The sequence below is a fragment of the Vigna umbellata genome, chromosome 1, assembly GCF_029865625.1.
Source record: "Vigna umbellata cultivar VRB3 chromosome 1, Vumbellata_1.0, whole genome shotgun sequence".
NCBI classification, from domain to species: Eukaryota; Viridiplantae; Streptophyta; class Magnoliopsida; order Fabales; family Fabaceae; genus Vigna; species Vigna umbellata.
Genome location: NC_142165.1, coordinates 34,946,208 through 34,972,687, shown reverse-complemented (window position 1 = coordinate 34,972,687; position 26,480 = coordinate 34,946,208). Strand labels below are relative to the sequence as shown.

General features: G+C 36.9%; 1 pseudogene; it reads left to right on the top strand.

Annotated features, from left to right (window-relative positions):
• On the top strand, positions 1 to 25,278 carry LOC148205231 (uncharacterized; annotated as a pseudogene).
• The last annotated feature ends 1,202 nt before the right edge of the window (positions 25,279 to 26,480 follow it).

Sequence of the window (26,480 nt, the reverse complement as noted above, 5' to 3'; positions counted from 1 at the left end):
ATGGTAGTTCCGGTGGCTGGTTTGGTTCAGAGGTGGCGGTGGCCGGTTCCAGCCGAGGTGGCGGCGGCATGCCTCCCAGCCCTAGGTTTTCCTGGTCAGAGAGAAAGAGATCTGGGTCTCGATGGAGGGAGGCAGCTTTGAGCGTAGAGTGAGAGAACCCCTAGAGGAATTCTAGGTTAGAAGCCACCCGGGTGGGCCAAGCCCAGAACGAACTCACGTTTTGGCCTTTTTCGAACGTTCGGCATCTAATTGCCTAACGAACGCCCATCTTCCCAACGAACGCTCGTCCATAACGAGCGTTCGTCATCCGCCCATCTTCCCAACGAACGCTCGTCCATAACGAGCGTTCGTCATCCGCCCATCTTCCCAACGAACGCTCGTCCATAACGAGCGTTCGTCATCCGCCCATATTCCCAACGAACGCTCGTCCGTAACGAGCGTTCGTCATCCACCCATTGCCCCAACGAACGCTCGTCCATAACGAGCGTTCGACATCCGCCCATCTTCCCAACGAACGCTCGTCCATAACGAGCGTTCGTCATCCGCCCATATTCCCAACGAACGCTCGTCCGTAACGAGCGTTCGTCATCCACCCATTGCCCCAACGAACGCTCGTCCATAACGAGCGTTCGACATCCGCCCATCTTCCCAACGAACGCTCGTCCATAACGAGCGTTCGTCATCCGCCCAGATTCCCCCCAACGAACGCTCGTCCATAACGAGCGTTCGACATCCGCCCATCTTCCCAACGAACGCTCGTCCATAACGAGCGTTCGTCATCCGCCCATATTCCCAACGAACGCTCGTCCGTAACGAGCGTTCGTCATCCGCCCATCTTCCCAACGAACGCTCGTCCATAATGAGCGTTCGTCATCCAGCCTCATCTTCACAACGAACGCTCGTCCATAGCCAACGTTCGTCATCCAGCCGCAGCTTCCCAGCCAACGCTCATCCCAACGAGCGCTCGTCATTCGTTTCCCAGCGTCCGTTCTTCAGTTCCCCAACGAACGCTTGTCATCCAGATTCCCCCCAACGCCCGTTCGTCCTCTTCATTCACAACGAACGTTCGTTAAGCCACCGAGAGAACGCTCGACCTTTCTCCTGATCTTCCCAACGAGCGCTCTTCCAAAACGAGCGCTCGTCAGCCTCCTCCTCATTCTCAACGAACGTTCGTTAAATCCCCGCAACGAACGCTCGTTAGTTCACTTCATTCCTAACGTCCGTCCAGATTCCCCCAACGCTCGTTATTTTTTAATTGTTTGTTTTTTCTTATTTTATTTTATTCTATTTCTTTTATTTTGTCTATCTTACTTCATTTGTTTTATTTATTTCTTTTATTTTTATTTTTATTTATTATTTTATTTTGTTCTATCTACTTATTCTAGATATTTACTTATCCTAAAATATATATTTAATAATGCAATATTTATAATTTAAATAAAAGAATTTACAAAAAATATGTTTTGAAGGTTTAGGCACATGTGTGATCGCACGCATCGTCCTTGTGCTAAAAACCTTTTCTTTTCCTTAAATAAAATTACAAAAATATGTTTTGAAGGTTTAGGCACATGTGTGATCGCACGCATCGTCCTTGTGCTAAAAACCTTTTCTTTTCCTTAAGTAAAATTAACAAAAAAAATATGTTTTAAAGGTTTATGCACATGTGTGATCGCACGCATCGTCCTTGTGCTAACAACCTTTTCTCTTTCTTAAACAAAATACAAAAAAAGGTATAAAATCTTCAAAAAAACCCGAAAACATCAACAATTTTAAACAACAAATAGTCTTGCTACCCAGAACTACGTAACCCTTGATTCTCCATCGAAAGTGGAGATACGTAGGAGCAAGGCTAGCCCTTGTCAGGTTCACTTCCCCAAAAATCCAAGTTTATCCGTAATCATTTTCTCAAACAAATCTTTCAATCATTTTCTCAAACAAATCTCTCAAACATTGTCAAAAAGAACTACGTAACCCTGATTTCTCATTTTTGAATGAGAATACGTAGGAGCAAGGTCAATCCTTGTCGGGCCCAAAAAACTAAAAAATATGTTTTGTTTATTTAGAATTTTATTTTAGGGGATAGTTAAACATTTTGAAAACCACATCATATTCGTGCATTTAGTTAAAGGTACTGCCTTAGGGCAGGCGTTGTGGGGTGCTAACACCTTCCCCACGCGTAACCGACTCCCGAACCCAATCTTTGGTTTTCGTGGACCGTGCTTTATCGTTTTATGGTTTTTCCGTAGTTTTCCAGAATAAACTATGGTGGCGACTCCAAAATCTCTTTTCAAAACCCGCGAGTTCGATTTCTTTTTGGATCGTCGTCCCGTCGCGATTCCGGTTGCGACAGTATGATATCGAGGTGAGCCATAAAACTTGCATTCCAACAACAATGCATCATTTTTGCCACTGTCATTGTCATAGAATAACATACATCCATTAACACAACAATCAATCTTCTTGACTTCCAATCCCAACTTTGAAACACATTTTTGGCTTGGTAATAATTCTTCGGCATAAAATTGTTTGGTGGTGTCAAATCTAACATCAATTTTGTATAGAAGTCCACTGCTTGAATGGGAACGTTCCAATTAGATTTGCCAGCCATGAGTCTAATGCACACTGACAATTTTGACTCAGATGAACCTTCAAATACAGGTAGATTTGCCTCTATCAGTAAATTGTAAAACCTCTGAGTGGTTTCATTTGGAGACTCTTCATCATGACTATTGTTTGCTTCTTGTTCAGCATGACGACGAAGAGCATTGTCGACCATCTCTTGCATATAGGAAAATTGATCTATCTCAAATGTATGTACAATAGTATTCGAACCTGATGCAAGCCGCTTTTCAGCTGCAGTGGAGGTCGATGGAATTTCTTCACCATGATATGTCCAAACCGTGTAATTAGGCATGAACCCTTTTTGGTAAAGGTGAAGTTTGACCACTTCATCTTTCAAAATCCTTGTACATTCGCACTTGATGCATGGACATCGAATCCCTCCATCAAGGGCATAATATTGACATCGTCAGGCCGTCTCCACAAACTCTTCAACTCCGAGGACAAAAGATTCCTTCAAATCTCTCCTTCCACTATAACAACGGTCGTACATCCATCCACGATGATTGGGAAAATGGGCCATGTTCTGTGACAAGCCAAAGAAATCAAAACTTAGCCAAAACAGCAACACTCCATGTGACATAAGTAATAAACCTATTACTACTCAAGTCGAACATGGAAGGCAATTTGAACACTATTGTCATAGGCATTCAATAAGGGCATGCAAAGACAAATCCTCGGTATTCAAATGTCTTTGACATCCTAAGTTGTTGCGTATTAAATTTGGGGGAGTCAATTTTCTAACATTACTGAAGTCCTATTTTATAGAGTACTTCCACATATTTCATACATTGTAAGTGTTTAAGGTACTTTCACCCTTCTCATTCCATTGAGAATGTGTGTAGTACCATAGGACTTTAAAAGACTACTTAACTTAATCAAGTTGTAGCCTAATAAATGAACATACAATATATACATCAACATACAACATATACATGAACATTCACTCATGGTGTAAATGTAGGTTTGATAACAAATTTCTGCAAGGAAATAAAATTCTCATCTACTTTAATCTATTTATAGGTGTTCAATAGTCAAATTTTGTTTTTCTTTTTATTTTTCAATTGAGACTTCATTTTTATCTTTCTTTTATCTTTTAAAAGTGGTGCAGATAGTTAGTTTACTATTTTGCTGAGTACTTTAATAGACTTTGCATTCTTTGCACTTTTAGTGTATTTTAGGTACTACTTTTAGGTTTCAAGTTGTCAAATTTAGAGTTTTAGGTTTTTTTTGTAGTGTAAATTCTTAATTAGCTAGGTTCTACCATTCTTAACTTGTTAGGATAGTTTACTTCTTGTATATTTTCCTAGTTTAGTGCAGTTTGCAATTGTAGTACAACTTTTTTGAGGTTTGAGTAGTGATTTTTAGCTATTTCATCTACTTTTTTAGGTGCCAAGTACGCAAACTTTGAGATATAGCTAGGTCATCTATTGTGTCATGTTTCTTAGCTTCCTTTAACAACTTTAAAATTGTTAGGATGTGTAGAATACACAGTCTTAGGTTACTTTAGGTCAATTCCCATTTTGTAACATACTTAGTACACTGTTTAGGTCTAAGTAGCCAAATTTTGAGATTTTGGTACTTGATCCAATTTGACATATTTCTTAACTTTATTTAAGTACTTTATACTTGTTAGGATAAGAACATTACACATTCTTAAGTTAGTTTAGGTGAATTTCGAAATTGTCACCTATTTAGTACACTTTTGAGGTTCTAGGGTGTCATATTTTGAGTTCTAGGTTGTTTTTGTAGTGTGAGTTTGTAGTTAGACTTCTTTATGAATGTTCTATACTGTTTTCGATCATATAATTCCATCTGGAAACATCATACCAGCTTTTGCCAATCCAAAAATAAAGAATAAAGTTTGGCAAATTTCAAACAGCACATGAAATGCACACTGCACCAGAAAATGACTTTGAAAATGGTGGTTTCAAGGCCAAAAATGCTTGGAAGTGTTTCAACAGCTAAAATGACGCTTCAAGCAACTTTATATCATCAATTTGAAGGTGTGCAATCACTTAAACAATAAAGATAAAGACTACAGCAGAAAATTAGTGGTCTACTTCCAATTTTAGGCAAAATTTGGTGGTTTAAAGGGTGATTTTGCACAAACACGTTTGGACACATAATTTGATGTTTTGAGAAACTTTGTATCATCAATTTGGATGTGTTTAAACACTGAAATAGCAAAGAAACACACTGCAGCAGAAAATCACTAGTTCACTTCCAATTTTAGGTAAAAGTGATGGTTTAGGAAGTCATTTTGTATAATGGCTCAAATTTGACCAAATGAACAGTGCATACAAGTTCCAAATGACAAAATAAACTTGCACTAATGGTAAAAATGCACTGAAACAATCAGATTCATCAAATCACCCTTGCTGCAGCCAATTATGCAACATTTTTTACACCATATTTGCACCAGAATTGAAAACAAATACTAGAATCAAACATGACCAGCACAAACAAAGCTTATGGAAGTCCTAATTCACTAGATCTAGCTGCAGAATATTAGCTACGAGATTTTTAAAGACATAAAACACATGCAAGGATATCAATCACGGTGAAAAGATTGATTACAATCTGCGACAACACTTTGCTAATGGATTTGAAGCAACTTAGATATGCTTTTTCCATTTTATGGATTAATACAAGTTGCCACTACTTGAGACATGTGTAATAACATCAAATGAATGTGTTCAAATCTTGAGAACAACAAAATGTGCACTGGAATAGGTTTTCGATATTGCACCAGATTTGAAAATTATGTGCAGACTTTGAAAACCAGAATAACTTTTTTTATGCTTTAGCTTATATCATCCAGGCTAGACATTGCCTCATTGCCTTTTATGGATTGATATATTGCTAGACATGCATCTAAACACAGATTTTCAAAGAAAACACAGAAAATAAAGGCTGGAACAGAATCAACACTTCATGACAGAAATAACACTGCACATAAGGCACATGACTTTACACAACTAGAAAATGAATATGCAAGCTGGAATTCAACTCAAGCAAACGAAATTCACTGATGAAGAAACACTAAGGAACACTGGAAGTACAAGCACAACAAGTACAAACACGATTTAAACCAATTTCTCACCTTTTTAGTACACTTTTTTAGGTTCTAACTACTCAAAATTTGAGTTTAAGGTAATTGTTTGCTTTTGAGTAGTTTCCTTGTGTCATTTCACTACTTTAGACTTGTTAGGATATTAACATTAGTTATTGTTAGTCTACTTTAGGTGAATTGCCTCTTTCTCACCCTTTTAGTAGACTTTTTTAGGTTCTACATACTCAAACTTTGAAGTTGAGGTAATTCTTTGCTTTTGACAAATTTTCTAGCTTCATTCTACTAGTTTAAACTTGTTAGGATGTTAAATATAGTAGTACTCTTTTTAGGTTTTAGGTAGTCAAATTTTGAGATTTTGCTACTTGATCCAATTTGACATCTCTATTAGCTTCATTTAAGTACTTTAAACTTGTTAGGATAACAACAATATACTTTCTATGGTTATATTAGGTGAATTTCAAAATTGTCACCTATTTTTAGAACACTTTTTATGTTTTAAGTACTTCAATTTTGAGACTTCACAATTGAAGTCCAAAATCATATGTTGAACTTTGACTTTAGAGTTCACTTTCACAATTAAAGTCCAAATTGATGTACAGGTTGTTGGAGACTTTAAGAGACGTATCTTTTAACATGTTGAAGGCCACATTAATCACTGGAGTGCCCTTAACAAAGTTAATAAAGTTTTACCTAAGAGATGGTCTACTTTAGCCTTAGTAAGGAATTTTCAGTTTTTTAGTTAATATATAAACTATAAAACAACTATCACTTTGGTTCCTCCTTCTAGTTTGGCTACTTGGGGGATTCAAGATAGTATATAACCAACATATATGCATATTGGTTTGTCCTTGTACTCTACTTCATCCTTATAGTTACTCATTTTAAGTCTTACCCTATATTGAAAGAAATTTTTAAGGGTGTTGTCATGGTCTTTTTCCAAGAGGGAATTTCGGTTGAAGGGTGGGGAACAAGGTGTGGAGATTACATATAAGAAGAATATGCAACACAGACAACACAAGAGAGAAGACAAAAGGCGAAAGAGAAAGAGAGATAAAAGGCAAACAAAATAAAGCAAAATAAAGCAATGTTTATTTATCAAATTGTTGCATGGCTATAGGCTTTTAGACAGATCAATCAGGAGCAAAATAAAGCAAGGCAAACAGAATAAGACATCATTTACCTACCTGGAAATGATGAAGTCTTCGACACTTGAGTGTAGCCCTTAAACAATGACACTTTTGCAACTAACTTTAACCCACTCCGTTTGAAGCTTCCAAACGTTATGTGCTCCTAATTGAAACCCCAAAACCTTGTACAATAATGGACAATTTTAATTAGCAAAATGCAACAACAACAAAAGATTGATCATCAAACACCCTATATCCATCCCAAACCTAAACAACTTTAACTTTAAGGTTTCTCACAATATTTACCAGAATCTACTTATGCAAATAGTTCACTTGTCAAAGTAACATGTGTTTCCACTAACTCTGTCCGTGAATTAATTTGGTCCATGAGCCTTGTCCATTTGGTTTTGTCATATAAGATAATTCTGTTGTCCACTCACGGTCAGATTATAAACAAAGCTACTTACTTCTTCATCATACACAATTACCACTTCTTATTATATATATATATATATATATATATTTGTTCAGATTCCATGGTGGCTAATATTACTTGACTGTCATATGCAGAGATTTCTACACCAACAAAATAAGACTTGTAGTCCACCATTTCAAATGATAATAAAACTAGTTCAGCTACTTTTTGAAAGATCTCGAATTTAGCTCCTAGTAGGTTGTATTGTTAACTAATTAATCAAGGCCTTTAATTAAATAAAACTCTTTAATAATTTGTGGAAGAGAAATAACAAAATAAGGATAAGATGGTCTTTCCTCTAATATTTTATCCATGAATCATTTACTTAATCATATAACTTCCAATTCAGAGACATTAAGTCATTTGCTCTTTTTCTCTTTAACCTATACTGCATTTCCTCATTATTTTCTCTAACCACACCTCATTATTTCATTTTTAATACATTATGTCAAGCATTTTCCACTTTTTAACATCAACTTATTCATATAAATATTTTCACAGTTTATTTAAAGATTTCTAATTAGATTTCAGAATCTAAATCATACCAATAGAAGACTTAGTACTCTGGAAACGTAATCAAGAGGGAGCAGATATGATAGCAACGAGGACTCTACACATAGAGGGCATACAGCCTTAAATATGTTTGCACATCAGTATGTTAAGTATTTTGGCCAAAAGTAAACCTTTACGGTTACATTATCATTGTTCTAGTTCCAAACCGGTAAAGAAGGTTATAATTTGAATGTAATAGGTTGGCTATCAAAGAAGGAACATAACTATCCCGGGTACAACTCTTGTGCAATTATACTACAAGAAAGAGTAACTCATGACCTCAAAGCTCATGCAGTAGACAGTTGATAATAGTTGAAAAACTGTTATTTTCATGCTTAAAATTGATACTAAAAGCAACTTTTACACTTAGAAACTAGCTTGAAATCATGCTTTTCTTCATATTCTCATAAATAAGAGAGCTGGACAGGTTTATGCTTGATTTCAGTGTTTTTGTGCAGGTTTTAAGGTGAATTTAGTGAAAGAAGTGAAGAAGGAGAGAGATGAAATCAGAAAAGACATCAAAAAGTGCAAAAGGAGAAGCCGAAGTCACCGCTCAGCGGCAGTTTACCGCTGAGCGGCAATCAGGAGCTTACGGGAGGTCCGCTGAGGGGTAAAATGGCCGCTAAGGGGAAGAAACGACTCACGCACTTACCGCTGAGCGGTACTTTACCGTTGAGCGGCACTTTTATGGGCTTGGACCTAATTTTCTATAATTTACGAATAATATATAAGCTTTAGGGTTTCCTGGGGTTAGGTATCTTTGGCTGGAACGAAGCAAACACTCTCTCTGATGGTATCGGAGGGGGTATTTTTCGAAGAGTATAGCGCAGCGAAATTAACACTCAGAGAGCGGAAAGCGTATTCGATCACAATTAAACTTAATTTGGTCCTTTTAGTAAAAATAATTTTCTTTCAGAAAATTAATCAAACAGTTGATATACGTAAAATAAAATGAGTGTAGGGAATAAGAAGATCAACTCAGAATTTTTATCCTGGTTCGAATCAAAAGATTCTACGTCCAGTCGTTAATCACTATAAATAGTGATTAACCTTTTTCACTAAACAATTGTTTAACAGATTACAAGATAATAAACAAGAATAAAATGAATAGAACCACTCTACCAACTTGAAGAGAACCGCTTCAGCAATCGACCAACGATTCACAAGCTTCTCCTTTCACAAGACCAGGCAGAGCACCTTGCTAACTTGAAGAGAGTCTGCTCCGACTATCGACACACGATACGCGAGCCTCTCCTTTCACAAGACCAAGCAAGGGAACAATGAACAAAAAGCTTTCTGAGAACGTTCCTCTGACACACAGTGTTCTAAGCTTTCTCAGTTCAAAAACGTTACTTTCTAATTTCTCCAAAACAAAATATATAGCCAGGTACACTGAGTGCCAAAGGTCAGCTCCCAACTGCCATGAATAATTGATTATTGTAAGTGATAATCGATTATTCAAGTCCGTTATAGGTTTTCAAAAATGTGATAATCGATTATATGAAGTGATAATCGATTATTCAAGTATGACTTGTGATAATCGATTATTGCTTAATCATAATCGATTATTGTAGTTAAAAATGCAAGTTTACAAGGTTTACAAGAATTTCCTACTACATTTAATTTCTACAAATTGCTTTCAACTAATTCTAATATCTTCTGCAACTAAAACTTCTTGTAGCATCATCAAAACAAATTTCTTCAAGATTTACCAATACTCCTTATTGGTAACAATCTCCCCCTTTTTGATGATGATCAAAAATTCAATTTTAAAAGCAAGTTTGGCTTACCTGCAAAACATACAAGCTAACAAACAACAACAAGGTTAGCAATACCTGTAATAATTTTTACTTCTCCCCTTGTATTATTCTTCTCCCCCTTTTTGATCAGAAGCAAAAAGATCGGATGTTAAAGGCTCCCCCTAAATATGATCTCCCCCTCAATTAATCAAAGGATGCATATAATCAAGAGATCATTTTATTTATGAAAATAAAGATTACATTATAAGAAGACACATAACAGACAGAATTATAACATAGATGAAATGACAAGTAAACAACAAAACAATCTAACATAGAACCTATATCTAAAACTCAAGACTAGGAGATCTCTCGGGAGGTTGAATGTTGAGATGATTCTCGATGTTAGATAGACGAACATCAAGATCAAGAAATTGATCAACCATGTATTCATCAACAGATCGTTGCCACTCATAAATCTCCTCAAAGTGAGTCTTTTGTGCAAGACTCATATCCTCCAATTGTTTAGATAACCTTGCAAAATGTTCTTCCATAGAAGTGGAGGAAGAGGAGGGTATGTTGGATGGTCCAGCATCAGACGGAGCAACAGCACTTACTGGGTCAGCCATATGAGTATCCATGTCATCATCTTCATCTACATCAGGATGATCATCATCTTTGTGAATAAGGACTCTTCCTCTAGTAATGAATCCCATTTGACGAAAGGTTGTATCTCCAATTTCTGATCCCACAACTTCAATATTTTGAACTAGTTCTCCTTCAACAGGTACACCTTTGAATTCTAAAATCCTAGAGATAAGAAGAGCATAGGGAAGTTGATATGAATGGGATTTCTTGGCTTTTACCATTGTGTCAGCAATGAGAGCAGGCCAGTCGATGTGTATGTGATTTAGAATCCCGTACAATAGAAGTAAATCCTGCTCAGAGCATTGAGCATGGTTGGTTGCTCTAGGACATAAAATCCAGACAATCAAGTAGTGGATCATCCTTTCTTCAACTTTAAAACCTCCAACCAGTAATTGCCTTCTATTTGTTTGTCGTTCAGGATGACGTAGGAAGGATTGAAAAGTCATCATCCTGTTGAAATCTTCAAGTCCTAAGTGGACTTTGACAGCATCATCCCAGATGGGAAGTTGAGCAACATTGGTCCATATGTCATCATCTAAAATGATGCGTACTCCCTTGACCTTAGTAGATATTATCCCATCTCGATAGCGCAAGTTGAAGTAGAAGACTCTTATCAGATCAGGATAAATGCAGCCTTTTTGTTCTAACAGATGCGTTAACCCGTGCTTAGCAAAAGTGTTTGGAAATTGAAAGCCATAGAAGCGGAAAAAGTCAAGACGAATAAACTTTACCGCCATGATCTTCCTTTCTTCCCAAGAATTAACAAAGTCTACGTGTTTCCCTTGATCTGAAATCCATCCATCTATGTTTGCAAGACGTGGTTGAGAAGAAGAGGATGCTCCAACAGCTCTGCGGCGATGTCTCCTTGAATCTGCCATGGAGAAAGGTTGAGGGAGAGATAGTTTGAGAAAGTGAGTAAAATTGGAGAGATTGGAAGCTCAAGATTTTGATTTCAGCAGTTTCTGGGTGCAAAGAGATGGCTAATAATCGATTATAGGGGCCTATTTATAAGAAGAAGTGAAAAACTAGCCGTTTATGGCCGTTTTGAGCCGTTATGGGAGGCTCCAACGACTTTATTTTCAAAACTGTTAGCGTGATAATCGATTATTCAAGTCCGTTATAGGTTTTCAAAAATGTGATAATCGATTATATGAAGTGATAATCGATTATTCAAGTATGACTTGTGATAATCGATTATTGCTTAATCATAATCGATTATTGTAGTTAAAAATGCAAGTTTACAAGGTTTACAAGAATTTCCTACTACATTTAATTTCTACAAATTGCTTTTAACTAATTCTAATATCTTCTGCAACTAAAACTTCTTGTAGCATCATCAAAACAAATTTCTTCAAGATTTACCAATACTCCTTATTGGTAACACTCTCTTCCACCCCTTTGAAGGAGGATCTTGGATGTTGAGGCCTCCTCTTCACCTTTTTAGGGTTTTATCTTTCATTCTTTCATTGTAATTCATCTAGGTTCACCATGAATATGGTGAACTAAACCTTGTATGTTTGTTGGGGAATCAATGTAATCTTTTGAAGCTCTCATATATGAAATTTGTTGTTACATCTTTTATTTAAGATCTATGCTTTCTTTCATCATTAGTTAGGGTTTTTCCTCTTTGCTTAATGCTTGCATTGTTTAACTCATTCGATGCATGATTATTGGTTTTGTCGATACGGGCGCGTACGGGGAAGTCTAGATCCGGGGAATTTCTCCCAATATCATATTGGTTGTCGTTAAGCTCCTGCACCTATTAACTAATCATTAGGAATGCTAGGAATTGTATGAATTCGTGATTAGGGAGAAGCCTTCTTGAAAGGTACTTTAGAGAGTGGCATTAACAATGATGATTTGAATGTTGAATTCCTAAAATATATGAGAGTGGATAAGATGAAATTGAACCCCAACAACATATTCATACATATATTTCATTGAAAGTGTTTATCTTTTGCTTTTGGCATTGATCAAAACTTCATGCATACATATTTAATTTTCGTCTTCTGCATATAAAATCCAAATATTTCGTCTTTAAGTCTTAGCTAATCAATAAACCACACAACTAAACTAGGCCGTGAGTCCTTTGGGAAGAACGATACTTGGTCTTACCAAGTTTATTACTTGAACGATTCGGTCATACTTGAACGATTCGGTCATACTTGCCGATTGAAAAACAAGTTTGTGACATCATATTTTCGTGTTCATAAATTTGTCCATCAAGTTTTTGGCGCCGTTGCCGGGGACTCGTGGTTTAACTGGTTAATTTGTGTGATTATTGATTATCTTTGAATTTAATTTTGAATTTCTGTTTTTATTTTCTATTTTTATTTTTTCGGTTTTTATTTTATTTTATTTTAGTTTATTTTATGTTTTCTATTTTTATGTTCTCCTATATCCTTTTGTGCTAACCAAATATTCTAGGGTTTTGTGTTCTTGTGTATGCAGGAGGCAATTCGAACTAGGAGCAAGAAAACAACAGAACCTCTTCTTGAAGGTCTAGACGAGAGTAGACGGAGGAGAAGAATCCGAACATCTAGAGAACTTTTCCCTCCTCCGGAAACTCTGTTACAACCATCACCACAAGGTTCTGTTCATAGCACAGAAAATATGGAGAACAATAATATCAGAAGAACTCTTGCTGACTACACCAATATAGCTGGACCTCAGCACTTTAACAGTATAGCTAGACCTACAGTTAATGCAGCTAACATGGAGGTCAAACCAGCACTGATCCAACTGGTGAAAAGCAACCAATTCAATGGGTTATCTCATGAAAGCCCATATGAGCACCTCACAACCTTCAATGAGATTTGCAACACAGTCAAAATTAATGGGGTGCCAGATGAAGCGATCAAACTTAGTTTGTTTCCTTTCTCATTGGGAGGCAATGCTAAACTTTGGTTGAATTCTTTCCCAGAAGGAAGTTTCACAGATTGGGAAGCAGTGGTGACAAAGTTTTTAAACAAGTACTTTCCACAATCAAAGGTGACAAAAGGCAAGCAAGAGATATCTTCATTTAAGCAGGGCATGGAAGAATCACTGGGGCATGCATGGGATAGATACAAAAGTCTGCTAAGAAAAACACCCACGCATGGCTTTGAAGAACAGGAAGTAGTCTTAACTTACCTTGGAGGGCTTGGTTCACAAACCAAGATGATGCTGGACGCCTCAGCAGGAGGCAATATTAAATGGAAAACTCCAGAGGAAGCCACAGAAATTATAGAAAACATGGCTACTAGTGATAATGAGCTGCACAGTGAGAGAGGAGCTCCTATGCAACAAAAAGGGGTTCTCCAATTACAGACACATGATGCCTTGCTAGCTCAAAATAAAATTCTAACTCAACAGCTGGAAACTCTGACTAAAACTCTTGCACAATTACCCAAAGAGTTGAAAACTGCTGCACAGGTACAAACCCAGTTGTGCGAATTATGTGGAGGTGACCATATCAATGGTCAATGTGCCTTTCCAGTTGAACCTGTAGAGGACGTTAGTTTCATGGCCAATCAATTTCCATACCGTCAAGGGAATTACAATCAAGGGTGGAAACCACACCCAAGCATTGGTCAAGGACAAACTGGGCAAGCTAGTCAATATAATAAGCAGCAGCAGCAACCAACCTTTTGGCAACAGTTATCTATGCTTAATGAAAGATCAACAAGGTTGGAAGAAACTCTTCAGCAATTCATACAGAAAACTGAATCTTCTCAAAAGAGCACTGAAGCTGCTATAAAGAACTTGGAGATTCAAATGGGTCAGATTACCAAGCAATTGGAAGAAAGGCCAAATAGAAATTTTGGGGCTAATATTGAGGTTAACCCCAGAGAAGAGTGCAAGGTGGTAAAGAGTGTTGATGATGATAAAGTTGAGTTAGATACATAAGAGAGAAGAGACATAGAGAGCAAAAGTACTTTTCCTTTTCCAATCCATCAAGGGAAACAAATGGACTTCACAGAATTATTCAGAATGGTGGATAATGAAGCACCTTGGGAACAGATTCTACAGCAAATCACAGTTTACACAAAATCTGATGAAGAAATCTCTACAAAAAAAAAAGACGTAGAGATGATGAGGCAAAAGAGTGTATAACTGTTAAAAAAGAGTCATTCCCTCCTAAAGCATCAGATCCAGGCAGTTTTTCTATCCCTTGTACCATAGGGAAGAAAAAGGTAAAGAAAGCTCTCCTTGATTTAGGTTCAAGTGTTAACTTGATACCTTATTCTTTACTGGAGCAAATCGGCAATGTTAAAGTGAAACCTGCAAAGGTTAAAATAGTAATGGCCGATGGATTTTCAAAGGAGCCATGTGGGATTGTAGAGGACATTATAGTTTGTGTTGGCAAACTTCAGTTCTTGGCAGACTTTGTGGTGATGAAGATGGAGACAGAGAAGATACCTATCATACTTGGAAGACCGTTTATGAAAACGGCCAGAGCTATTATTGATGTAAATGAAGGTATAGTGGTGCTCCAGGACAGAGAGGAGAGAGTGGTAGTAGACGTCTTCAAAGATGAGACGCAAGCAAAGGAGGAAGAAGCTAGTTATAAAGCTGCATTTCAAGATGCACCCATGACTAGCCGGAAAGATGAAAATCTCACGGTTTCAGGTAACCATTGTTTGTTGTTTCAGGTACCCAAGGAAAAAAATATTGGAAGAGGAGAAATTCCTAGTGACTGGGAGAAAAGAAGACTCCAACTTGGCTCACCTGTAAGAATCAAGAACAAGTTGTGGGTTGTGAAGGGCTTTAAAGAGAAGGAGATGATAGAGATAGAGTCTCCATATTCTAGAAGGACCAAGACAGTTCAGAGGAAACAACTGAGGAGTTGGTGGAATGACAACATCAACTATAAAGAAGATGGAACTTGAACTTTATTGGGTCAAGCTAATGACGTTAAAAGAGCGCTTGCTGGGAGGCAACCCAGTGGATTTAAAGACTTTTGATTTGGTTTTGTAATTTTTAATTTGTGAACATTATTTTTGTAATTATTTTGTTGGAGATAGCATCTACTGAAGGATGCTAGGTGGTTAAGTATCTACTGAAGGATACTATGTTTGTAACACCTACTGATGGGTGTTGGTAAGAAAATTTTGCACCTACTGATGGGTGTTGGTGGATTTTGGGTCAGGCTCGTGACGTTAAACAAGCGCTACCTGGGAGGCAACCCAGTTGATTGAATATTTCTGTTTGTTTATTTTAGTTAGGGTTTGCATAAGCATTTTAAACATTGAATTGCAGGGAACCAGTGAGGGGAATGTATGGGAGGCATGTAGGTTAAGAAAAGAAGGAGAAGAGCACATCACGAAAGTGCCGCTGAGCGGTAATTTACCGTTGAGCGGTACTCTCGCAGAATGGGCTTTAGTTCCCCTTAGCGGGACCCGAGCCCATTAGGGTATTTTTAAACCCTAAGCTGCGCAAGTTCTCATACTTTCAGGCTTTTCTCTGCACAAACACTTCCACATACCTTCTCCAAGGTTTTCCACATCTTTTCACTCTTTCCTCTTAAGAAAATTTCTCTTCCACTCACTTTTTCACTAGTGTTCCATTCAAGTTTGGGGTTGGAAGAGAGTATCTTAGATTGGAAACATTCTCATTGCATCTAGTATCTCCACCCAAGTAAGTAAAATGCATTTTGTTCATTCTAGGGTTTTTGATTTTGAATGTGATTGTCAAAGCATGAATATTTAGGGGTTTTGATTTCTATGCATGATTTGATGATATATTTGATGTTTGAACTGATTAAACTGCATGATTGTGAACTGGAAAACTGAAAATTGCATTTGGGTGGAGTTAGGACAGCTTTAAAACAAGATTTTCAAAAATCTGCAGAGTTACCGCTGAGGGGTAAACTGCCGCTGAGCGGCACTCTGCCAGATTTGGTTTTTCTGAATTTTTGCGTGTTGGAATGTGGCACTGTTGGCGCTGAGGGGAAGTTCTGGCCCTCAGCGGTGGTTTAGCTTCGAAAGGAGTTGTGTTATGTGTTTTACTAATGATTAACATCATGTTCTGTGGTTTTGTATTTATGTTTGAATGTAGGAATGACATCCTCTTCAGGAAAAAGATTGAAAACCATGGCAACCAAGAGAAAGGAAAAGGAACCAGAGCAACCCCACTCTCTAGAAAACATGAGAAGCACTTTAGGGTGGTTCAGGACAGGAGACTTCTGATGGAGAGAAAGGTTGGAATGATACCTAACTTTGCTCCTCAATTTGGAGAGCAAGTGTTAGGGAATGACTGGGGAAAGCTAGCCACTTATCCTGCAGCTGCCAACATAGCTGTGGTAAAGGAATTTTACACCAATGCTAAGAAGATTGGTGATTATCCAGCTGAGAATTATTTGGGCTATGTCAAATGCCATGCTATCAGGTATGATCCTGATTCTATTAATAACTTCCTGGACACTGTATGGGCTGGTGAGTAGTGCCAGTTTGCTCTTTGCATGGAGGAAGGTGCTGATTATGAGGATGTGGAGAGAGTACTGTGTATACCTGGAGGACACTTCCAAAGGAATCGATCTGGCTCAGTGGTTAACATTAGGAGGACGGATTTGACACCTCTTGAAAAGTATTGGATGACGTTTTCTCATGCCAACATTCAGCCATGTTCACATGTGTCAGATATTACTCTCAGCAGGGCACTATTCATTTACTGTGCTATCAGAAACTTGAATGTTAATATTGGGCAGGTGATAGCTGATGAGATTATTATGTGCGCCAATACCTCAAACAAAGCACCACTAGGACATCCCTCTTTGATCACGCACCTTTGCAAGATAGCTGGGGTGGACACTTCTGCTCCACCATTTGAGAGGCCAAGAAAAGCTATTGATGAGGCTTATTACAGGCAGTACTGTGGAGGTGAGGAAGCAGCTCAGCCAGTTCCACCACGCCGTGCTCGTAGAGAGAGAGGGCCAGCACAGAGCCAGACATCTGCTGAGACACATGAAGCAGAACCATTCCAGATGAGGGACATGTATATGTCTCTTATAGGTGCTCAGTTGCAGTCCATTCACAGAGGGCAGGTGGCCACTGTTGAGATGATTGTGGGGATGTATGATACACCTCTAGCCCACAGGTGGACTATGGATGAATTCCATAATGTGGTAGCTTGGCTAGAGGAACCAATGCATGGAGGAGGAGCTAGAGCAGCTGAAGCTTCAGCTAGAGAGATGGAAGAAGATGAAGCTGATGATGATGATGCATTTGAAGATGATGAAGATGAGGAAGAAGAAGAAGATACAGAGGACAGCTCAGACTGATGAGGAACTGAGATAGCATTTACTGATAAATGCTATCATATGATTATGCTTTTGTGGTTTAAGTTTTCTGAACTTATTTGTTTTTGTTTTTAGATTAGGGTTTGATGTACTCTATTGAACACCTGGTTTGTTATGATGGTTTGCTATTAACTGTGATTGTGTGATAAGTAATGCTGAATGATGCTTATTGATTGATTGATGTTGAGATGATGTGCACATTAAAATGCTTATACAGGTGATTCACAAACTTTGTGAACAAATGCATGATATTATGATTGTGATTGTGAAATTAAGCAGGATGTGTATGTCAAATGTGAATGAGCTTATATGTGAGGTTTTGAGCTCTAGAGTTGTTATTAAATGCTATTAATCTGAAAGCATGAACGACTTTGCCCAGGTTTTCTATGATTGAATCAATTGCTTGTTTTGCATCATATGATCAAGGCCGTTTGTTGGAACCCTTTTTATTGGCCAAATTCATAAAGTTAGCCCACTAAAAGAGAACACTTATTGTTCTATCCTTTGAACCCTTAGCCTTGAACATACACTGAAACCCTTGATTGAAAATCTTTACCTTGAGTTAAGTAGAAGATCTTGTGTGGTATTGTTAAATGTTCAAGTTTGGGGTTGTTAGGAAAACATGCAAATGCAAAGGCAAGTTGGAATGAATAAGAATAATTGTGTTGTTATGATTTTCTTAACTCAAGGATTTTGTGATCCAGAAAAACCAATTTTCTTGTTAGCCCAGCCACAGTATAAGCCATTGAAAAGTCCTTGTGATGATGCATGTTTGTGAATGATTTTGATTATGGTAAAATGAAAGGCAAAGTTGATTCATGTGACATTGTGATAGTAGAGTGAATGAGTGATTACCTTTTATACACTTGTGTGTTGAGTGAAACACTTTACCTAGTGAGGAAATATTCCATTAGCACATGAACATCCATGCTTAATTGATTGGTCATTCATGAAAAAGAGCATTTGTTGGGTATTAACTAACTTTGTGAAACACTAAAGCATGTGCACATCTTGATTGAACTCTTGGTCATAAGTTTGATTGAAGTTTTTACTTATCTAAAAAGAGGATATTTGAATGAGTAAACCATCATATGAATTGGTTGATGATTGAGTTATATCTTGTTTGCTTGAGGACAAGCAAAGTTCTAAGTTTGGGGTTGTGATAACAGTTGAAAAACTGTTATTTTCATGCTTAAAATTGATACTAAAAGCAACTTTTACACTTAGAAACTAGCTTGAAATCATGCTTTTCTTCATATTTTCATAAATAAGAGAGCTGGACAGGTTTATGCTTGATTTCAGTGTTTTTGTGCAGGTTTTAAGGTGAATTTAGTGAAAGAAGTGAAGAAGGAGAGAGATGAAATCAGAAAAGACATCAAAATGTGCAAAAGGAGAAGCCAAAGTCACCGCTCAGCGGCAGTTTACCGCTGAGCGGCAATCAGGAGCTTACGGGAGGTCCGCTGAGGAGCAAAATGGCCGCTGAGGGGAAGAAACGACTCACGCACTTACCGCTGAGCGGTACTTTACCGCTGAGCGGCACTTTTATGGGCTTGGACCTAATTTTCTGTAATTTACGAATAATATATAAGCTTTAGGGTTTCCTAGGGTTAGGTATCTTTGGCTGGAACGAAGCAAACACTCTCTCTTCCACCCCTTTGAAGGAGGATCTTGGATGTTGAGGCTTCCTCTTCACCTTTTTAGGGTTTTATCTTTCATTCTTTCATTGTAATTCATCTAGGTTCACCATGAATATGGTGAACTAAACCTTGTATGTTTGTTGGGGAATCAATGTAATCTTTTGAAGCTCTCATATATGGAATTTGTTGTTACATCTTTTATTTAAGATCTATGCTTTCTTTCATCATTAGTTAGGGTTTTTCCTCTTTGCTTAATGCTTGCATTGTTTAACTCATTCGATGCATGATTATTGGTTTTGTCGATATGGGCGCGTACGAGGAAGTCTAGATCCGGGGAATTTCTCCCAATATCATATTGGTTGTCGTTAAGCTCTTGCACCTATGAACTAATCATTAGGAATGCTAGGAATTGTATGAACTCGTGATTAGGGAGAAGCCTTCTTGAAAGGTACTTTAGAGAGTGGCATTAACAATGATGATTTGAATGTTGAATTCCTAAAATATATGAGAGTGGATAAGATGAAATTGAACCCCAACAACATATTCATACATATATTTCATTGAAAGTGTTTATCTTTTGCTTTTGCCATTGATCAAAACTTCGTGCATACATATTTAATTTTCGTCTTCTGCATATAAAATCCAAATATTTCGTCTTTAAGTCTTAGCTAATCAATAAACCACACAACTAAACTAGGCCGTGAGTCCTTTGGGAAGAACGATACTTGGTCTTACCAAGTTTATTACTTGAACGATTCGGTCATACTTGCCGATTGAAAAACAAGTTTGTGACATCATATTTTGGTGTTCATAAATTTGTCCATCAACAGTCCAAACAAAAATTCCTTTGCATATATCATATTATTAAAAATCAAAACCAGATTCAAATGTTGCAATACTAAAACGTTCAGTGGGTCCTTGTTTTAGTTTCCATTGGATTAAGCTACTGATTTCATGAGCTATTATGTTCTTCATGGATTTAAAATGACTGAGGGTAATAGCTCTGCATCCCAAGGCCGAAACAAGTCTGATCATTAAGGAAAACCCTGAAAAATCCACACTAAAAGAGTAGAAGGATTTTAATACAACAAATTCACTCTCGGCTACAAATCTCATAAATATGTTTTGCCTTCATTCACCCTCATCAGATTGGAATACAATTTAATGAGCAAAGGTGTCTTTGGTGCCAACTAATTCCTACGTATATTCATGCTCACAAGGCCACGATTTTAAAGAAAAGAGAAATGAAGTAAAGCTTGGTTTTCCTGATGAAAATATCTGAAAAAATACAAACTAAGGAGGCACCTTCAAACAACTGAACCAACTAATAAGAGTAACAAATGAGGAAGGTCACCATACACTTTTGAGTGGAGACAAAACCAAGGACAAAGCTATCCCAAACTTCAACCATCTAACGTGAAAACTAGAATACGAGGCCACAGTTCTCTAGCTCATAAGCCCACTTTGAATTGGGTCCGTCTAAAATGATGGATCAGTCATAAAAAAATATTGATTATAAGGAATAATGAAAGCCAAGCCAACACCGTGACTAGAGGGATGACCAACATTGGTTAGTTTGAAGTCTTCAAATAAATATTTAGAGAAGGAAGGACGACCCACTAGCTCAGCCAACAACGTGAATAATTGAGGAGAATTGAGACAAAAACAAGTTACATTGGAAGACTGATAACAGTTGAAAAACTGTTATTTTCGTGCTTAAAATTGATACTAAAAGCAACCTTTATACTTAGGAACTAGCTTAAAATCATGCTTTTCTTCATATTTTCATAAATAAGAGAGTTGGACAGGTTTATGCTTGATTTCAGTGTTTTTGTGCAGGTTTTAAGGTGAATTTGGTGAAAGAAGTGAAGAAGGAGAGAGATGGAATCAGAAAAGACATCAAAAAGTGCAAAAGGAGAAGCCGCAAGTACCGCTCAGCGGCAGTTTACCGCTGAGCGGCACTCAGGAAGTCACGGGAGGTCCGCTGAGGGGCAAAATGGCCGCTGAGGGGAGAAAACTACTCATGCACTCACCGCTGAGCGGTACTTTACCGCTGAGCGGCACTTTTATGGGCTTGGACCTAATTTTCTGTAATTTACGAATAATATATAAGCTTTAGGGTTTCCTAGGGTTAGGTATCTTTGGCAGAAACGACACAAACACTCTCTCTTCCACCCCTTTGAAGGAGGATCTTGGATGCTCAGGCTACCTCTTCACCTTTTTAGGGTTTTATCTTTCATTCTTTCATTATTGTTCATCTAGTTTCACCATGAATATGGTGAACTAAACCTTGTATGTTTGTTGGGGAATCAATGTAATCTTTTGAAGCTCTCATATATGGAATTTGTTTTTACATCTTATATTTAAGACCTATGCTTTCTTTCATCATTAGTTTGGGTTTTTCCTCTTTGCTTAATGCTTGCTTTGTTTAACTCATTCAACGCATGATCATTGATTTTGTCGATACGGGAACGTACGGGGAAGTCTAGATCTGGGGAATCTCTCCCAATATTATATTGGTTGTCGTTAAGCTCCTGCACTTGATGAACTAATTATTAGGAATGCTAGGAATTGTATGAACTCGTAATTAGGGAGAAGCCTTCTTGAAAGGTACTTTAGAGAGTGGCATTAACAATGATGATTTGAATGTTGAATTCCTAAAATATATGAGAGTGGATAAGATGAAATTGAACCCCAACAACATATTCATACATATATTTCATTGAAAGTGATTGTCTTTTGCTTTTGCCATTGATCAAAACCTCATGCATACATGTTTATTTTCGTCTTTTGCATAGTATAATCCAAATATTTCGTTCTTAAGTCTTAGCTAATCAACAAACCACACAACTAAACTAGGCCGTGAGTCCTTTGGGAGAACGATACTTGGTCTTACCAAGTTCATTACTTGAACGATTCGGTCATACTTGCCGATTGTAAAGCAAGTTTGTGACATCATATTTTGGTGTTCGTAAATTTGTCCATCAAAGACCAACTTTGTTCTAATCGACATCTGCCAAAGAGGAATCAGGTAGAAGAATACTATCCTACCTATGCTTATCTTATAATACAATTAACAAATTATTACTCCTATCCATGCTTATTTAAGGTAGAAAACGCACACAATGAAATATAAAATGTTCCTCTTTAACTTCAATTTATTAACAGTGGTTCCATCATATAAGCATAATCAAAAATAAATTCTTGACAGTAGTAAACTATTCTGCACATCTAGGAGAATCGCTTCATCGAATCTAATTGTAAAAATAAATATAAGGCTTAGACAGACACAGCGAACATACCTCGACGCAATGGTCTCCCAAGAGCCTCCCTTGACGAAAACAAGCACCCTCCTGACAGCAACGTCCACACACCGTGATGTTAACGGACCACCCTCCTCACTATAAATGCACTGCAACTAGATAAAAGAGTCAAGCCTTAGCTGGAAAAAAAATTCTGCACTAGAAAAAGTCCTTAGTTTGGTGGTTTGATACTAAAAAACATATGCAACTGATTTAAACACACAACTGAATGTTCAAGTAACTTTATTTGATGATTTTAATTGTCTTGAAACTCTAAAATGAGTTATAAACAGCCTACAACTCAAAATCACTACTCCACTTCTATTTTAACTCAAAAAGTGATGGTTTTCACCATGTTAAATGTCCTTGCAATGTCCAGTTCGAGTTTGATCACGCTTAGTTGTTCTTTTCAAGCTTAGTTTAGTGCATTTACACTTTCTACAGTCATTTGCATTGATAGCTAGCTGTTTGAATCATTATAACTTAGAATGAGGTGTGTAGTTGTTTAATTTGCTACATTATTAGCTGTTATAAGGTCAAATTTTGGAATCTACTATTTCTATGCCAAATAATAGCTCAAAAGACTTTGTTTTGTTGATTTAAAGTTGTTCTAAAATTCTAATTTGACTTATAACCACTGTTGTGCAATTTCACAACTCAAAACCTCAATTTACAGTTCATTTTTTCTAGTGCAAAGTTGAATCCAACTCTGATTTTTGAATTTGTGCATTTGTAATTGGTTTGGGTTGTAACAAAAGCTAGGTTGTGATTTGAATTGAAACATGTGAAAAAGAAACATTATACAGGTGCTAAAAGGCATTTACTCTAATGGTTTGATCATGAGCACACTCTTTTTGGCAAAAATTTATTGATTCTAATGCTTGAGACAAGTGTATTTGATACATTCATACATGTTTCAAGTGCTAACAATCATAAATTATCACTGAATCTCAAAAAGAGTAGTTGAGTTGATCATTTTGCTAGTTTTATCATTGTTTCTGTTTTTTGTAGAGCTTTGCACCGTGCTTTAGTCTTTGAGTGGTTTTAGGTCACTTCATATCTCCTAGTTGATAGTCTGTAGCTAGGTCTAGTTGATTAGGACCTTCTTATGCATTTAATTGAACCACTCAGCCTTGACTCTGCTGTTTCACCATTTTGCAACAATTATTAGTGAAATTTTCTGTATTTATGGGAACTGCCACTATCACTTGTTGATTCTATGTGTTTCTGTGTTGTTTCAATGTTTGTGCACATCTATTTTACCATTTGAAACTTATGTGCACTGTTCATTTGGTCTTTTTCCAGCCAATATGCAAAATCACTTCTTAAACCATCAATTTTGACTAATTCATCTATTGTGTCATGTTTCTTAGCTTCCTTTAACAACTTTAAACTTGTTAGGATGTGTAAAATACACAGTCTTAGGTAACTTTAGGTCAATCCCTATTTTTTAACCTACTAAGTACACTTTTTAGGTCTAAGTAGCCAAATTGTGGGAAGCTATAGTGATTTTGATGGCCAAACAGATCAGAATTTAAGTTTAAGTTTGGCTGATCTTGTTGTCTTCAAAGATTTGAAGAGTCTCAACTTGAGCTATAGTGATTGGGCATTAGATTGTGCGGACAGTGAAGGTTATTCTACACATTCTATTTCTTGATCACTATGTTAAATATGAATAATTTTTTCCATTTAATTTTAATACTTTGCAGGGTTGGAAAATCTGGAAGTCCTTGACTTGAGTGTGAAGAGAGAGCTGGATAGTTTCACTGTTATCCTAGTTTGTTTGAATTTCCTTCCATCTCTCAAGTCTTTATATTTATCATCCAATAGGTATTTATCACACAACATGTTCAATGTATTCAACGGTAAGGATATATATTATAATGATGATGATGTGTGATAAACATCTTTTTAATTTTTACTTCAAAATTGGTTGGCTTCTTCTACTACCTTTGAGTACTAACACATGTGCATTCCTTTAGATTTTGAAACTCTGTCATCGAAGTTGCTTAGATTAGAAGTCCTTGACATAAGTTGGAACTATTTGACTAATGACATCTTGCCATCTCTCGAGGGATTCACGTCTTTGGAAGAACTCTATTTGTCTGGCAATGAATTTGACTCAGATAGTCATATCCAAGGTGGAATAATTTTCCCATTTCATTTGTAAAGCTAAGGATACTGATAAGTTTCAGGATACTATATATACGTATGTAATGTAAGACACTTTACCTTGCAGGTTTATGGTCTATGTTGAAGAATCTTGAGGTCCTTGACTTGTCTTACAACAACTTCAATGACAGCGATATTGCATTCTCAGTGGACTTTCATCTCTAAAGTCTTTAAATTTAGGATATAGTGAATTGACTCCAAGATCAATTCTTAGTATGTTACACTTCCTACATTTCAATTCTTCATCATGCTTTTTGGTTGAAAATATATGAGTGTAATGAGTATGTATATTACTAGATATATCAAACATAAGGTCTCTGGAGATTCTTGAGATGGAGGGGAACCAGTTGAATGAGACTATTTTTTGGCATTTAGGTTAGTTGTGCTTATTCTTTATTTTACCGAAGTAGATTCGAATCAATGCAAATATGGATACTCCTTATTTAGTGTGTACACTCATAATTAGATGTTGTCAATTTTGTTTCTATTAGAGAATGATGGATTTACGTGGCCACCCAATTTACAAGTCCTAAAGCTGACTTCAAACAGTTTCTCCAATGATTTTCTGTCATCTCTAAGTGGGCTTCAACGTCTCAAATCCCTTGATTTAAGATCAAACCATTTAAACGGATTGCTCGATATAAGTGGTTAGTATGACTATTTTTTTTTATGGTGGTTGGACTTAGTCTTAAACCTAAAATTTGTAACCTACAAGTCCTACTAAGTACACTTTAAACCATTCAATCAATATCAAACTTCATTTCTAATAAACACTTTTAAATAATTAAAAATAACATAAGCTCTGCACCCATACAATTCTTTTAAAAGGAAATCATTTTATTGATTTTATAACACTCTTCATTCTAAGATACTTGTTTGGAATATGCAAGAAATTGGCTTTGAATGGAATTATAGTGGTGCTAACAACAACAAATGAAATAAGGGGTTTGGAAGCAGTGGAAAGATTGAAAGAGTTTGGACCATCAGACTTTGTGGTTTTTCATCAACTTCATGTGACACACACTTCCAATGTTACATACTTAGCATATTTCATCACATCCAGATTTAGAAAACTTTATATATTGGTCAGTGTTACTATCTCCTTCCCTCCTTTTCAATTTTTGATCATAAAATTTTAACACATGTAAACCTGAGTGTTGCAGGTGGATTTCAATGTTTTTTAAAGCTTCATTCCTTTGCTTCTTATATATGACAAGTTCTATGTGGATGAAAGTTCAAACTCTATATGAGGAGTATTGGACCATCCATGTTTGAAGCAGAGGCTCTTGGTTTAGAAGCTATGTACGAAACCGGGACTATTTGTGTACCTAAGCCATATAAGGTGACTTGTTGCTAGGAGTTGTAGTTTGGACCGCTACCTACTGGTGGTTCTTTCATCATCATGGAATTCATACAATTTGGTGCATCTAGAGGTTATCAGATCAGAAACCTAGAAATTACTTCTGATAAGGAAAGTTATAGTATCAACCATTTACAATATATAATATTATGTGTACGTTGATTGGAAGCAGGTCAAGGGGAAGTTAGAGGTTGAAAGGTTCATTTCGTAGTTGAAGTTTTGCGTAGTTAGAGCACACAGTTGCACGCATTAAAAGCAAAGGCAACAGACCAATAAACTTTCTCAAACAACATCATACATTGCTGCCACAAGAACATCAAACAGATTCAACAACATTGTAACTCCTAATGAATTATTAAACGCACAACTTACCTCGACCAAGAAAGCCCATGACGATGGCAACCTTTGTACAACACGACAGCCACACAAGACCACAACGACCCCTCCAACGAAGTTCCTCAACCTAGTTCCTTCAACTTCTAAGCACACCGTCC